This window comes from Dendrobates tinctorius, unplaced genomic scaffold (genome assembly GCF_039654945.1).
Source record: "Dendrobates tinctorius isolate UK_male_01 unplaced genomic scaffold, ASM3965494v1 ptg000028l, whole genome shotgun sequence".
NCBI lineage: Eukaryota > Metazoa > Chordata > Amphibia > Anura > Dendrobatidae > Dendrobates > Dendrobates tinctorius.
The window spans coordinates 18,249,020-18,263,326 of record NW_027361696.1 but is presented as its reverse complement, the minus strand read 5'-3'; the positions used below and the strand labels follow the sequence as shown (position 1 = coordinate 18,263,326).

Genomic DNA, 14,307 nt, shown 5'->3' with positions numbered 1-14,307 from the left:
TACATAGGGAGCAGTATTATAGTATTTATTTTACCCTTCGCCACGACAGCACCCACTGGAGGTGTCGGATCCGCCCCATTGGAATAGGATACTCTACAGAAAGATAAAAGGGGGCGGTCCGCCTTTCCTCCTCAGTTTTGGTTTCCTGTTCCCAGGGAACCCCAGGATTATCCTTCAGGAAGACATACCTGGGCCAGTGCACGACGCCTGTGCAGTATCCGTGAGAACGGAAGGGGCTGCGGTCCAGAGGTAGTGTCGGGGGAGTTTCCGTTAGACGGCTCCCCCCTCGTCTGACGGATAGAGGTGATGACCGGGTCCGGGAAGGGCCGCCCAGTCTCATTTAGGAGCACGCCGGGCAGCGCCGAATAACTCAGTGGCCGCCGCTGCAGGAGCGGTAAGTGCGCCAGTGGTGCAAAGAAAAAGGAAAAAAAAATCCCAGCAGCGGTGGCGGCAGCATTACGGTGAGAGGCACGGTCCGTATACAGAGCGGCGGCGCAGGAGCCGGCCGGCGCAGATGTTCCGAGCCCCAGAAGTAATGGGTGAACTTCCGGGGCATGATGGTGGGGCGCAAGTGCGCAGACGCGAGGACGCATGAACCCGGAGGGGAGGAGGAACAACTTCCGGGTCAGAGAAAAAAAAAAAAAAAAGAGGGAAAAGGCTATTTACACAAGAGCCGCGGGGTAAGCGGCAATGAACTATGTCATCTCCAGGGGACGTGCACGCTCCAGCAGGGGACTCTGCAGGGGGCAGTACCTCCCGGGACTGCGCTGCCAAGGGATCCACGGACGTCGCTCGCAGGAGTGATGCGGGAGAATCAAGATCCAGGACTGGGTCTCAGCCATCTGATCCGGTACCATAAGCTTCACTGGGTGAGTGTGCAAAATATATACTCTGCCTATTAAGCTGACACCCCCCTTTTTCTTTCGCGATGTCTTCCCCTCTTTCCAGGCAAAGAAAAAAGGCAAATCCAAACACAAAGAATGCGCTTTATGCGCTCAGCCTCTTCCTGACTCCTACCCAAAAAAACTCTGTAAGCAATGCACCAGAGAGACTAGACAGGGGGCCGCAGTGTCATCAAAGGACAAACGGACCATAATTAGAGAGGAACTACAGGCTATCGCCCGTGCTAGTACTCCCTCAGAAACTAGGAGTAAAAATCAAGTGACTCTCAGCTCAGATTCGGAGGAGGAACAGGAGATAATCTGATTCCTCACTCACATCATCATCATCGTCATCAGAAATTGAGGGACGATCATGTTTTCCCCTGGATAGTGTGGATAACTTAGTCAAATCTGTAAGAAACACTATGGGGTGTGAGGAGACAAAGGGCGCCCAAACCACGCAAGATATAATGTTTGCGGGTTTGGCGGAAAGGAAAAGGAGGGCGTTTCCAGTAATACCGGCAATTAAGGCCCTAATAAAGAGAGAATGGGAAAAACCCGATCAAAGAAGTTTTCTCCCATCGGAGAGGAAATATCCATTTAGCGACGACGAGCTATTGAAATGGACACAAATTCCAAAAGTTGACTCTGTTGTAGCCTCTGCCTCGAAGCAGTCTACTATTCCGGTGGAGGATGCAGGTTTACTGTCCGACCCACTAGACCGTAAGGCGGAGTCATCATTAAAAAGGTCTTGGGAATCAACTACAGGCATTTTTAAGCCAGCAGTAGCCAGCACATGCACCGCCAGGTCAATGCTCGTGTGGTTGGACCAACTGGATCAACAGATCGAGCAGAAGGTGTCTAGGGAAAAGCTACGGGCCGCTATTCCATTAATTAGAGGAGCGGCAGCCTTCATGGCTGATGCATCAGCAGACACCCTACGTCTAGCAGTGAGATCGGCGGGTCTTGTAAACAACGCCAGGCGGGGAACTATGGATGAAGAGCTGGAAGGGTGACGTGCAATCAAAATCTAAGATATGCGCAACCCCATGCGAGGGTGAGTTTCTCTTTGGGAAAGCCCTAGATGACATACTCGCCAAAGCGAAAGAAAGGAAGAAGGCTTTCCCTGATTCTTCTATCCCTTTCTACAGGAGAACCTTTAAAAGGCGACCGTTTGGGAAAAGGAGACAAGCGGATAGATCAACTAGATGGCCCACAAAATAAGAGAAGCAAAAGGGTAGCATGTTTAGAGGTTCAACATTCCGAAAGGAAAATAGATACTGAACAATCAGTCCCCCCAGTAGGGGGTAGACTGAAATTTTTTTTTTCAAAATGGGAAGCAATAACATCAAGTTCGTGGATTCTAAATATAATCAAAGAAGGAATAAAATTAGCATTCCTTCATATTCCTTACGACTCATTTATCATAACCCGCCTTAACTCAATAGTGCAACAAAGAGCCCTCGAAATAGAAATTCGGAGTCTACTATCCAAGGGGGTTTTAGTAAAAGTCCCAGAGGGACAAGAAGGTAGAGGATTCTACTCTCCTTTATTATTAGCTTCCAAATCAGATGGTATGGTTAGAACAATCATAAATTTGAGGAAGCTTAATACGCTTATAAAAAATTATAAATTTAAGATGGAATCAATTAGATCCACCATTAAACTTCTCTTTCCAAACTGTGTAATGGCAGGAATTGACTTAAAAGATGCTTACAATCATCTCCCTATTCATGATAGATACCAAAGGTACCTAAGGGTCGCAGTAGTATTCGAAGGCAAGATCCATCACTTTCAGTATACGGCCATGCCCTTCGGTCTCTCTACAGCACCGAGAATCTTCACCAAAGTGATGTTAGAGGTGATGGCCCTTCTTCGTCAGAAAGACACCTTAATCGTTCCTTACCTTGATGACTTCTTAGTTATCGGGAACTCGATCACCCAGTGTACTAGACGTGTGGCTGATACAGTCTCATCTTTGCAGGATCTAGGCTGGATCATCAACTTCCAGAAGTCCAGACTTGTTCCACACTCTCTTCAGATGTTCTTAGGGTTCCAGTTAGACTTTACAACCCAGAGATGTCTACTCCCTCAGGTAACAATTACGCTCATAAAAGGTAAGGTTGAGGCAGCAATAGACAGACCACGTATGTCTCTGAGAGAGGCAATGTCTCTATTGGGGTCGCTCACTTCTTGTGCCCCGGCAGTTCAGTGGGCCCAATATCACATCCGCACTCTGCAACATCAGATCCTCCAAGAGGACCGGCGACAAGGCGGTCACCTCGAGAACAAGATAACCCTATCCCAGGAAGTCTTGACTTCTCTAGAACGGTGGCTAGATAGTAATCATCTGTCCACGGGAGTCCCATGGGTAATATTACCATCCCATATCTTAACAACCGACGCTAGCCCTCACGGCTGGGGAGCCCATATGGGGAATAGCTTCTGTCAAGGAAGGTGGAGTAGGGACGAACTGCACTACTCATCTAATTTAAAGGAGCTGACGGCAGTACATTATGCTCTACATCATTTTCTTCCTCAGCTCCAGCAGAAGCATGTCAGGATCCTATTGGACAACTCCACTACAGTGGCCTATTTAAACAGACAGGGAGATACTCGATCAGAGACTCTGATGTCTTCTGCAAGAATCTTAAACTTAGCCGAAAATTATTTGTTGTCCCTCTCTGCCCTCCATATCAAGGGAAAGAGCAACCAAGAGGCAGACTTCTTAAGCCGACATACACTTCGGCAAGGGGAGTGGCGCCTCAATCACCGAATTTTCAAGGACATAGCAACTCTATGGGGGCAACCTCAGGTGGACCTCTTTGCTACGAAAGAGAACAGACAAGTAAAAATATTTGCCTCCCTGTCCCCGTCAGATCATCCAGACATACTGGACGCCCTCCAGGCCTCATGGAAATTCAACCTGGCATATGCCTTTCCTCCGATAATCCTTCTGCCACAGGTCATTCGGAAGATCAGAGAGGACAAGGCGAGAGTAATTTTGATAGCACCATTCTGGCCCAAGAGACCGTGGTCCTCATGGCTACGAATCATGTCGGTGTCAGATCCTTGGGTTCTCCCTTCGATTCCCAACCTACTCTCCGAAGGCCCTTTTTTCCACCCCCAAGTGGACAGCTTACACTTGACAGCGTGGAATTTGAAAGGCAGCTACTAAAATCAAGAGGGTTTTCCGAAACACTAATTGCTACGCTCCTACAGAGCAGGAAGCAGTCCACTACTCAGATTTATACAAGAATATGGAAAAAATTTCTGCAGTTCCATACAACCCCTCATACCACAGAAATCCCGATAGTTCCTATCTTGGAATTTCTACAAAAAGGAAAAGATTTAGGTCTGGCAGTAAATACACTGAAAGTCCAAGTGTCCGCGTTAGGGGCACTCTATGGCCATAATAAAGCGGGGAATAAGTGGGTGTCACGATTTATTACAGCTTGTGAACGAACGGCCCCTGTTCACATACCTACAATCCCTCCGTGGGACCTAAACTTGGTCTTAGACGCCCTAACGGAAGCCCCTTTCGAACCAATAGACACGATATCTCTAAAATACTTGTCACTCAAGACGGCCCTCTTGGTAGCATTAACGTCTGCTAGGAGAGTGAGCGACATTCAAGCTCTATCCATAGACCCACCCTTTTTTCAGATATACCAGGATAGGTTGATATTAAAACCAGACCCCTCATACCTTCCTAAGGTATCGACAAAATTCCATAGATCTCAAGAGATACTCCTCCCGACCTTCTTTAGAGATTCCTCCACTCCTGAGGAATAGAAATTCCACACCTTGTATGTGAGAAGAACTGTCTTAAAATACATTGAGAGATCCAGGAGCTGGAGGCAGTGCAGGGCTCTGTTCATATCTTTTCAGGGCTGTTAAAAAGGGTACGGAGTCACGAAGAGCACCTTACCCCGGTGGATAAGGGATGCCATCCGATTAACCTACTCCGCGAGAAGTGAAGATCCTCCGGAGAATATCAGAGCAAATTCTACGAGAGCAATGGCATCCTCCTGGGCCGAGAGGGGAGACGTTCCAATCGAAGCCATATGTAAGGCGGCAATTTGGTCAACCCCTTCTACCTTCTATAATCACTATAGACTTGACCTTTCATCAACTTCTGACCTAAGCTTTGGCAGGACTATCCTTGGCACGGTGGTCCCACCCAGGTGATGGTTTCTGGAATCTCTCCAGTGGGTGCTGTCGTGGCGAAGGGTAAAAAGCCGGATTAGTTACCGGTAATGCTCTTTTAATGAGTCCACAACAGCACCCGCTCACTTCCCTCCCTATGAAGATAACAATAATAATAAATACACCACATATTGAAGTGTGTCTCCTAAAAGTAAATAAGTTAAAACTTAAAAATGCAAGAACATTGCCTAACTCTTGGTGGTCCTCCTGGTACTCTGAAATACAAAACTGAGGAGGAAAGGCGGACCGCCCCCTTTTATCTTTCTGTAGGGTTTCCTTTTCCAGTGGGGCGGATCCGATACCTCCAGTGGGTGCTGTCGTGGACTCATTAAAAGAGCGTTACCGCTAAGTAATCCGGCTTATTCTTGTACATAGGGGGCAGTATTATAGTAGTTATATTCTTGTACATAGGGAGCAGTATTCTTGTACATAGGGGGCAGTATTATAGTAGTTATATTCTTGTACATAGGGGGCAGTATAGTAGTTATATTCTTGTACATAGCAGCGGTATTATAGTAGTTATATTCTTGTACATAGGAGCAGTATTATAGCTGTTATATTCTTGTACATAGGGAGCAATATTATAGAAGTTATATTCTTGTACATTGGGGGCAGTATTATAGTAGTTATATTCTTGTACATAGGGGCAGTATTATAGTAGTTATATTCTTGTACATAGGAGCAGTATTATAGTGGTTATATTCTTGTACATAGAAGCAGTATTATAGTAGCTATATTCTTGTACATAGCAGCGGTATTATAGTAGTTATATTCTTGTACATAGCAGCGGTATTATAGTAGTTATATTCTTGTACATAGGGAGCAGTATTATAGAAGTTATATTCTTGTACATAGGAGCAGTATTATAGTAGTTATATTCTTGTACATAGGGGCCAGTATTATAGAAGCTATATTCTTGTACATAGGGGGCAGTATTATAGTAGTTATATTCTTGTACATAGGGGCAGTATTATAGTAGTTATATTTTTGTGTAGTTATATTTTTGTATATAGGAGCAGTGTTATAGTCATTGTTTACATTGTACATAGGGGAATTATTATGGTAGTAATAGTCTTAGACATAGGGGCATTATTATAGTAGTTATATTCTTGTACATATGAGCATTAGTATATAGTAGTTATAGTCTTGTACATAGGAGCAGTATTATAGTAGTTATATTCTTGTACATAGGAGCAGTATTATAGTTGTTATATTCTTGTACACAGGAGTAGTATTATAATAGTTTTATTCTTGTAAATATGGGCAGTATTATAGTATTTAGAAAAAAATAAGTCCAGCGCTGTATTTTTTCTAAGTTCTGAAAACTTGCTGCACAGCAGGATCCGCGCGCTCCTGGAGGTGGTGAGCAGACACTAAACTTTTTTTTGGATATTTTCAGTATTATAGTAGTTATATTCCTGTATATAGGGGCAGTATTGTAATAGTTATAGTAGTTATATTCTTGTACATAGTGGGCAGTATTATAGTAGTTACGGTATATTCTTGTCCATAGGGACAATATTATAAGAGATATGTTCTTGTACATGGGGGCAGTATTATAGTAGTTATATTCTGGTACATAGGGGGCAGTATTATAATAGTTATATTTTTGTACATAGGAGCAGTATTATAGTAGTTATATTATTGTATATAGGGACAGTATTATAATAGTTATACTGTTGTACATAAAGGCAGTATTATAGTAGTCATTCTTGTACATGGGGCACTATTATAGTAGTTATATTCTTGAACATAGGAGCAGTATTATAGTAGTTACATTCTTGTACATAGGGAGCAGTATTATTGTATTTATATTTTTGTACATAGGAGCAATAATACAGTAGTAATATTCTTGTACATAGGGGCAGTATTATTGTAGCTATATTCTTGTACATAGGAGCAGTATTATTGTAGCTATATTCTTGTACATAGGGGCAGTATTAGGCCAGGATCACACTTGTAAGTGTAATGCGAGAAACTTGTGCGAGTCTCTCGCCTCAATACCCGGCATTGCCACCGGCAGTTCGGACTGGAGAGAAAGAGATGCAGCCGCACACATTGGTCCTGAGTGCTGGGTATTGAGGTGAGTTTCTCGCATTGCACTCCCAAGTGTGACCCTGGCCTTGTAGTAATTATATTCTTGTACATAGAGGGCAGTATTATAGTAGTTATATTCTTGTACATAGGGGAAGTATTATAGTACTTATATTCTTGTACATAGGAGCAGTATTATAGTAGTTATATTCTTGTGCATAGGGGCAGTATTATAGTAGTTATATTCTTGTACATAGGAGCAGTATTATAGTAGTTATATTCTTGTACATAGGAGCAGTATTATAGTAGTTATATTCTTGTACATAGGAGCAGTATTATAGTAGTTATATTCTTGTACATAGGAGCAGTATTATAGTAGTTATATTCTTGTACATAGGAGCAGTATTATAGTAGCTAGTCTTGTACATAGGGGGCAGTATTATAGTAGTTATATTCTTGTACATAGGAGCAGTATTATAGTAGCTAGTCTTGTACATAGGGGGCAGTATTATAGTAGTTATATTCTTGTACATAGGAGCAGTATTACAATAGTTATATTCTTGTACATAGGGGGCAGTATTACAGTAGTTATATTCTTGTACATAGGGGGCAGTATTATAGTAGTTATATTCTTGTACATAGGGGCAGTATTATAGTAGTTATATTCTTGTACATAGGGGCAGTATTATAGTAGTTATAACCCTATACATAAGGTCAGTATTATAGCAGTTATATTCTTGTACATAGAAGCAGTATTATAGTAGTTATATTCTTGTACATAGAGGGCAGTATTATAGTAGTTATATTCTTGTACATAGGGGCAGTATTATAGTAGTTATATTCTTGTACATAGGAGCAGTATTATAGTAGTTATATTCTTGTACATAGGAGCAGTATTATAGTAGCTATATTCTTGTACATAGGGGGCAGTATTATAGTAGTTATATTGTTGTGTATAGGGGCAGTATTATAGTAGTTATATTACAGTTCAGGTGAGTATTTCAGGATATTATTTGTGCTGTGTCAGTTGCGTCTTTCAGATATTTCTGTGAGGTACGTTTTTTGTGTAGGACGGGGTCAGATATTTCTGAATTCTTGGCGATATAATATTGATCATGGGGAGACTTTGCTGTAACTACAATACATTGTTGTAATGACATGGCGTATGATATTGGTATTTTTAGGAGATGAAGAAGCTGGAAGTAGAAGTCTCTCTCTCTCAGCTACGTTTCCTTTAAAATTCTTCATTCATCGGATCCATTAAAAAAACGGTCCGGTGGCATCCGTTCACATCAGTTAGCAATGGATCCGCTTTCCGCCATTTTGGCGGATTTTAACTGACACAAAAAACCGAAGTGTGAAACAGGCCTTACGTGGTGGTATAACTGCACCAGGAGCAGATGTAGTTATCACTCTGAGATCGTATCTGCCCTACCTGTAAGATCCAGCACACGATGGAGAATATGGTCCTGTGTCCACAGCAGGGGTAGTGCTCAGAAATACATCCGCCACGGCCAGGTCCACGACACAGTCTGACACTGCACACCAGACTTTTAGCTGCGCTGATTATAAGATCTTCGGCCAAACGTAAAGACTTTGCCGAGATCCAGATCAGACATCAGAGTTGGAGACTTTGGCCGTGTTCACACAGAGATCGATCCTATAGATCAGATCGGCTCCAAAACATTTCTGAAAAAGACTTGGAATTTTTTTTAATTTCTACTACTTTATGATACAGGAAAGATTATGGGAAATCTTCTTTTCTGTTCATCCTGTTGTTTTTTTTTTGTAACAGTTTAATTTTCCATGAGATTTTTTAAAAATTCCAGGCGTAAAAATACAAAACAAAGAACAATGTTCTTGTCACTTCTTGTTAGAATCTGATCCAAACTAAAAAATAAATAATAAGCCAAAAGTCTTCAAGGTCTTTTTCACACTTTTTTTTCCCTGTATTATGAATTGATCCGTTTCAAAAAAAATTCAGTGTGAATAGAGCCCAAAAACTGTTCCAGGATATAAGGGAAAAAAAAAAAAAAAAAAAACTTCCTTAAAGAAGTTTCCCAAACGTATTGTTTTTGACGGTCTGGAAAGATTCAGTGTGAACCTGGTCTTTATCTATGGAAATAGTTACATGAGCAATTGTACAAGGGTGCAGGCGGTCGCCCCAAGACTTATTTGGGCGGTCGCCCATATTTTACACTTCTTTGCAGGGGTAAAGGAAATTCCCTGCCCTGGTCCAACAGCGAGGTGGTCGGTGCTGCCCTGTACTCTGGGTGTATGCCCAGTTTACCCACTTGGATACAATTAGAAAATAGTTTTTGTTGCACAAGTCTGAAGGATACAATGAGGCAATGCTGAGATAATGGATGCAAAAAGTAACATTGATGGAAAGTAATCTGTCTGCAAATGAAGAAATGCCAGGGATGCGGAGCGTTAGGGATCCGTAATCCACGGTCCGACCATGATCCAGCGATACATACGAGTGTCAGGCGTCATCCATGAGAGGGGTGGGAAAATACAGGACCCTTGTAGATCTAAGACATAAAGGGCAATCAGCGGCCTCATCCATTTACAGGACTCGCTTTCTCCACGGTGCCACATTTTACCGGACGTCGTCATGTGGGACATATGGGTCGATAATGAGTAAATCGGGGCAAGAAAATGATCCGCATTATTGGTCACTTAAAAGGGGGACTTTTCTTATTTTCATTTAAATCCCCTCCCAAAAAAAAAATATATATATATAGGCGACGTTCGTCTGATGAAAAAAAAAAAAAGCAAAGTGTTTCTGTGAAATCCTGAGAGCAGACAAATATCTGGATGCGGCAGAACGAGCGCCTGTCCATGGGGGCCGCACTGTATGGGGGCACTTATATGGCCGTGGATACTCAGGAAACAGATTGTGTATTTCAGGGGGCTTATAGCTTTACGTCCGGGGGTCGTACACAGCTTCTTAGAAAGGAGACACTTCTAGTATTTGAAGGAACTGCACTCTGATTTTTGGGGGGAGATGGGGGGATTTTTATACTTCAGTGGGGGGCTGGACAGCGCTTTCTGTGGATAGGGGTCAGATAAAATGGAGCATCAGAGCGTTGTTTGGGGGGGAAAAGTAGCAATTTTTTGTTTCACAGATGATTCTGATGTTATTATTGATCACGGTATATATTGTGGGGGAGCAGACAGATCTCACTATATACAAGATTTAGGGCAGGTAAAGGAAGGACACGGCGTAAGATCAGATATGGATGGCGTCATTTCTTTCGGGGGCTCGCTCGCTGCCGTCACTACTGTAGCTGAATTTTTGGAAACATTTTCTCTTTGGACAATAACGGCGACTGTAAATTCCTAAGAAATCTTGTGCCGCATTGTACCAAAGGGTCTTTTGAAAGGGCCAGGCCGTATTTAATCGGGGCAGATTTATTGACTGAAGATCAGTCCGTAGTTTGTTCTAAAGAAAATGGTACCAAAGAGTGGCTCCAAACAATTGTGTCGGACCCCCATACTAGTCATTGGAGGGTTAATGCACGCCAGGATTTGGAGAACAATAGCTGCTTGCACCAAGAGCTTAACATCTAATGTACAAAGAGCCTGCAGAAGACCCCATTAACCCAGCGCTGCCCCCCCTCCCCATCTACGGAGAGGAATCTGGACTTACCAGGAGGAGAGTCAGAGGGAATTCCATACAGTGCCCCCCTAAGGCTTGCAATCCATCCAGGGCTGGTGTCTCGGGCTGCAAAAATCGAAGACCCCAGTAATTAGAGAGCGAGCAGAGAGGGATAGCTGTGTCCTGTGCACAACACAAGTCAGCACTGAACCCGCCTCTCCTAATAGGGAAAAGACATCCAAAATCCTCCTCTGCTGGGGGAGAAGGGGGGACAGCAGCTGTGCGCACAGTCCCTGGGACCAGCACAGTCCCTGCATCCCAGGGTGCAGGTACTGGCTGACACTGGGGGGGGATGGGGGTGCCATCTGCTCCTGGTCTCCAGGAATTTCATCCCAGAAATAAGCACCAGCGCCCGTATGGGGGGCGTCCGCTAAAGATGGGGGTCATTCGTACTTATTCGGCAACTTTGAAAAAGTTTCGCAACTTTCTAATAAACTTTTGGATCTGATTTTTTGACGTTTTATGATTTGCACCAATTTCTTCTTTTTAGTTTTTACTGTCGCTTTTAGGCGAGTTTTTTTTTTTTATTTTCCGGATGTTTGAAGCCGATTCATCAATTGCGATATTGGAAACCGTTGTAAACTGGTTGCGCGCAGACGTCCGCCAGTGATTTTCTTTTTATGTGGCAATTTTTTGGCTGGGCGACTTTTTGCTCTAAAAAAGGTAAAAAAAAAAAAAAAAAAAAAAAAAACTGTCAAGGAATAAAAAAAAAAAAAAGAGAAAAGCCTAAAAAAAAATGCAAATGCGGAATCAGACCGTTTCAAGATCTCTGCTTACTGTCAGTGACCGGGAATATTCTCGCTTCTGGAAACCTGCGCGCCTACGACTTCGCACAGCTGAGGGTTTGCCACAATGTATCAGTCTATGCGAGTTGCATAGAGCACCACAAATCTCCCTGTCTGTTACAGTGTGTCAGACTATTGTGTACACTGAAGCAGACACTCAGCTGTGAGAAGTCACAGGTCTGGACCAGAGGTCAGCGCTTTGGGTACAAACACAGAGCTTGTGGTCTGACAGCAAGCAGAGGTTTTAAAAAAAATGGTGGAGAACTGTACTGAAGTATGTTCAAAAGCTTCAGAACTTTTCTGGATTGTGTTTTCCAGTGTAGAACTACAAGTCTCAGCCTGTATCGGCTATATCACAGAAGTATAGCAGGATTGTGGATCGTGTGCTTGTTGTCAGTCACCAATAGATGGCGCCAGTACTCCCATTAGGGACGTATCTGAAAGGGTCCATCCGAGGAAAATATGATGGGAGTTGTAGTCTCATTGATTATCTCCTTATAAGTGTCCAGGACTCGGACTACGACAAGCGACGCTCGACAGTGTAAGGGTCCTGATTTGTGGACCGGCTGCGGGGCTCTTCATATATGGCTATGAGGATGTTGAGTTCTGTGGAGGAGCGATGTTCTACAGATCTGACAGGGCAGTGGTGTAATAATCTGCAGGATATATCACTATGTATCTGTCAGGAGGTGGAGGAGCGATGTTCTGCAGAGAGGTCAGTGGTGTAATAATCTGCAGGTTATATCACTATGTATCTGTCAGGAGGTGGAGGAGCGATGCTCTGCAGAGAGGTCAGTGGTGTAATAATCTGCAGGATATATCACTATGTATCTGTCAGAAGGTGGAGGAGCGATGTTCTGCAGAGATCAGTGGTGTAATAGTGATATATCCTGCAGATTATTACACCACTGACCCCTGCAGAACATCGCTCCTCCACCTTCTGACAGATACATAGTGATATATCATGCAGATTATGTATCTGTCAGAAGGTGGAGGAGCGATGTTCTGCAGGGGTCAGTGGTGTAATAATCTGCAGGATATATCACTATGTCAGGAGGTAAAGGAGCGATGCTCTGCAGAGAGGTCAGTGGTGTAATAATCTGCAGAATATATATCTGTCAGGAGGAAGAGGAGCGATGTTCTGCAGAGGTCAGTGGTGTAATAATCTGCAGGATATATCACTATGTATCTGTGAGGAGCGATGCTCTGCAGAGAGGTCAGTGGTGTAATAATCTGCAGGATATATCACTATGTATCTGTCAGGAGGTGGAGGAGCAATGCTCTGTAGAGAGGTCAGTGGTGTAATAATCTTCAGGATATATCACTGTATCTGTCAGGAGGTGGAGGAGTGACGGTGCTCTGGTCAGATGAAACCAAAATCGAACTTTTTGGCAACAATGTCAAACGATATGTTTGGCGTAAAGGCACAGTTCATCACCCTGAACACACCATCCCCACTGTGAAACATGGTGGTGGCAGCATCATGGTTTGGGCCTGCTTTTCTTCAGCAGGGACAGGGAAGATGGTTAAAATTGATGGGAAGATGGATGCAGCCAAATACAGGACCATTCTTGAAGAAAACCTGTTGGAGTCTGCAAAAGACCTGAGAATGGGATGGAAATTTGTCTTCCAACAAGACAATGATCCCAAACATAAAGCAAAATCTACAATGGAAAGGTTCACAAATAAACGTATCCAGGTGTTAGAATGGCCAAGTCAAAGTCCAGACCTGAATCCAATCGAGAATCTGTGGAAAGAGCTGAAAACTGCTGTTCACAAACGATCTCCATCAAACCTCACTGAGCTCGAGCTGTTTGCCAAGGAAGAATGGGCAAGAATTTCAGTCTCTCGATGTACAAAACTGATAGAGACATACCTCAAGCGACTTGCAGCTGTAATCGCAGCAAAAGGTGGCGCAACAAAGTATTAAGTTAAAGGGGCCGAATAATATTGCACGCCCCACTTTTCAGTTTTTGTGTTTCTACAAAAATTTAAAATAACCAATAAATTTTGTACATCTTCACAATTGTGTCCCACTTGTTGCTGATTCTTCACCAAAAATGGTGTCTTTTTGTTTGAAGCATGATATGTGGAAAAGGTTGAAAAGATCCAGGGGGCCAAATACTTTCATAAGGCACTGTATCACTGTTTGTATCTGTCAGGAGGTGGTGGAGCGATGCTCTACAGAGAGGACAGTGGTGTAGTAATCTGCAGGATATATCACTATGTATCTGTCAAGAGGTGGAGGAGCGATGCTCTGCAGAGAGGACAGTGGTGTAATAATCTGCAGGATATATCATTATGTATCTGTCAAGAGGTGGAGGATCGATGCTCTGCAGAGAGGTCAGTGGTGTAATAATCTGCAGGATATATCACTATGTATCTGTCAGGAGGTGGAGGAGCAATGCTCTACAGAGGACAGTGGTGTAATAATCTGCAGGATATATCACTGTTTGTATCTGTCAGGAGGTGGTGGAGCGATGCTCTACAGAGAGGACAGTGGTGTAATAATCTGCAGGATATATCACTATGTATCTGTCAAGAGGTGGAGGAGCGATGCTCTGCAGAGAGGACAGTGGTGTAATAATCTGCATGATATATCACTATGTATCTGTCAGAAGGTGGAGGAGCGATGTTCTGCAGGGGTCAGTGGTGTAATAATCTGCAGGATATATCACTATGTCAGGAGGTAAAGGAGCGATGCTCTGCAGAGAGGTCAGTGGTGTAATAATCT

At 43.3% G+C, this 14,307-nt stretch overlaps 1 protein-coding gene across 2 annotated transcripts in view; it reads right to left on the bottom strand.

Annotated features, from left to right (window-relative positions):
- Positions 1–10,993, bottom strand: part of NBL1 (NBL1, DAN family BMP antagonist) — a 30,225-nt gene extending 19,232 nt beyond the window's left edge. Inside the window, exon 1 of one of the 2 annotated variants that reach the window (XM_073570328.1) lies at positions 10,780–10,993. The gene's annotated coding sequence lies outside the window, so the exon portion shown is untranslated. Of the gene's footprint in view, positions 1–8,559; positions 8,584–10,779 lie in introns of those variants that run through there. The other variant, XM_073570331.1, reaches the window with a different exon arrangement.
- Positions 10,994–14,307: the final 3,314 nt, after the last annotated feature.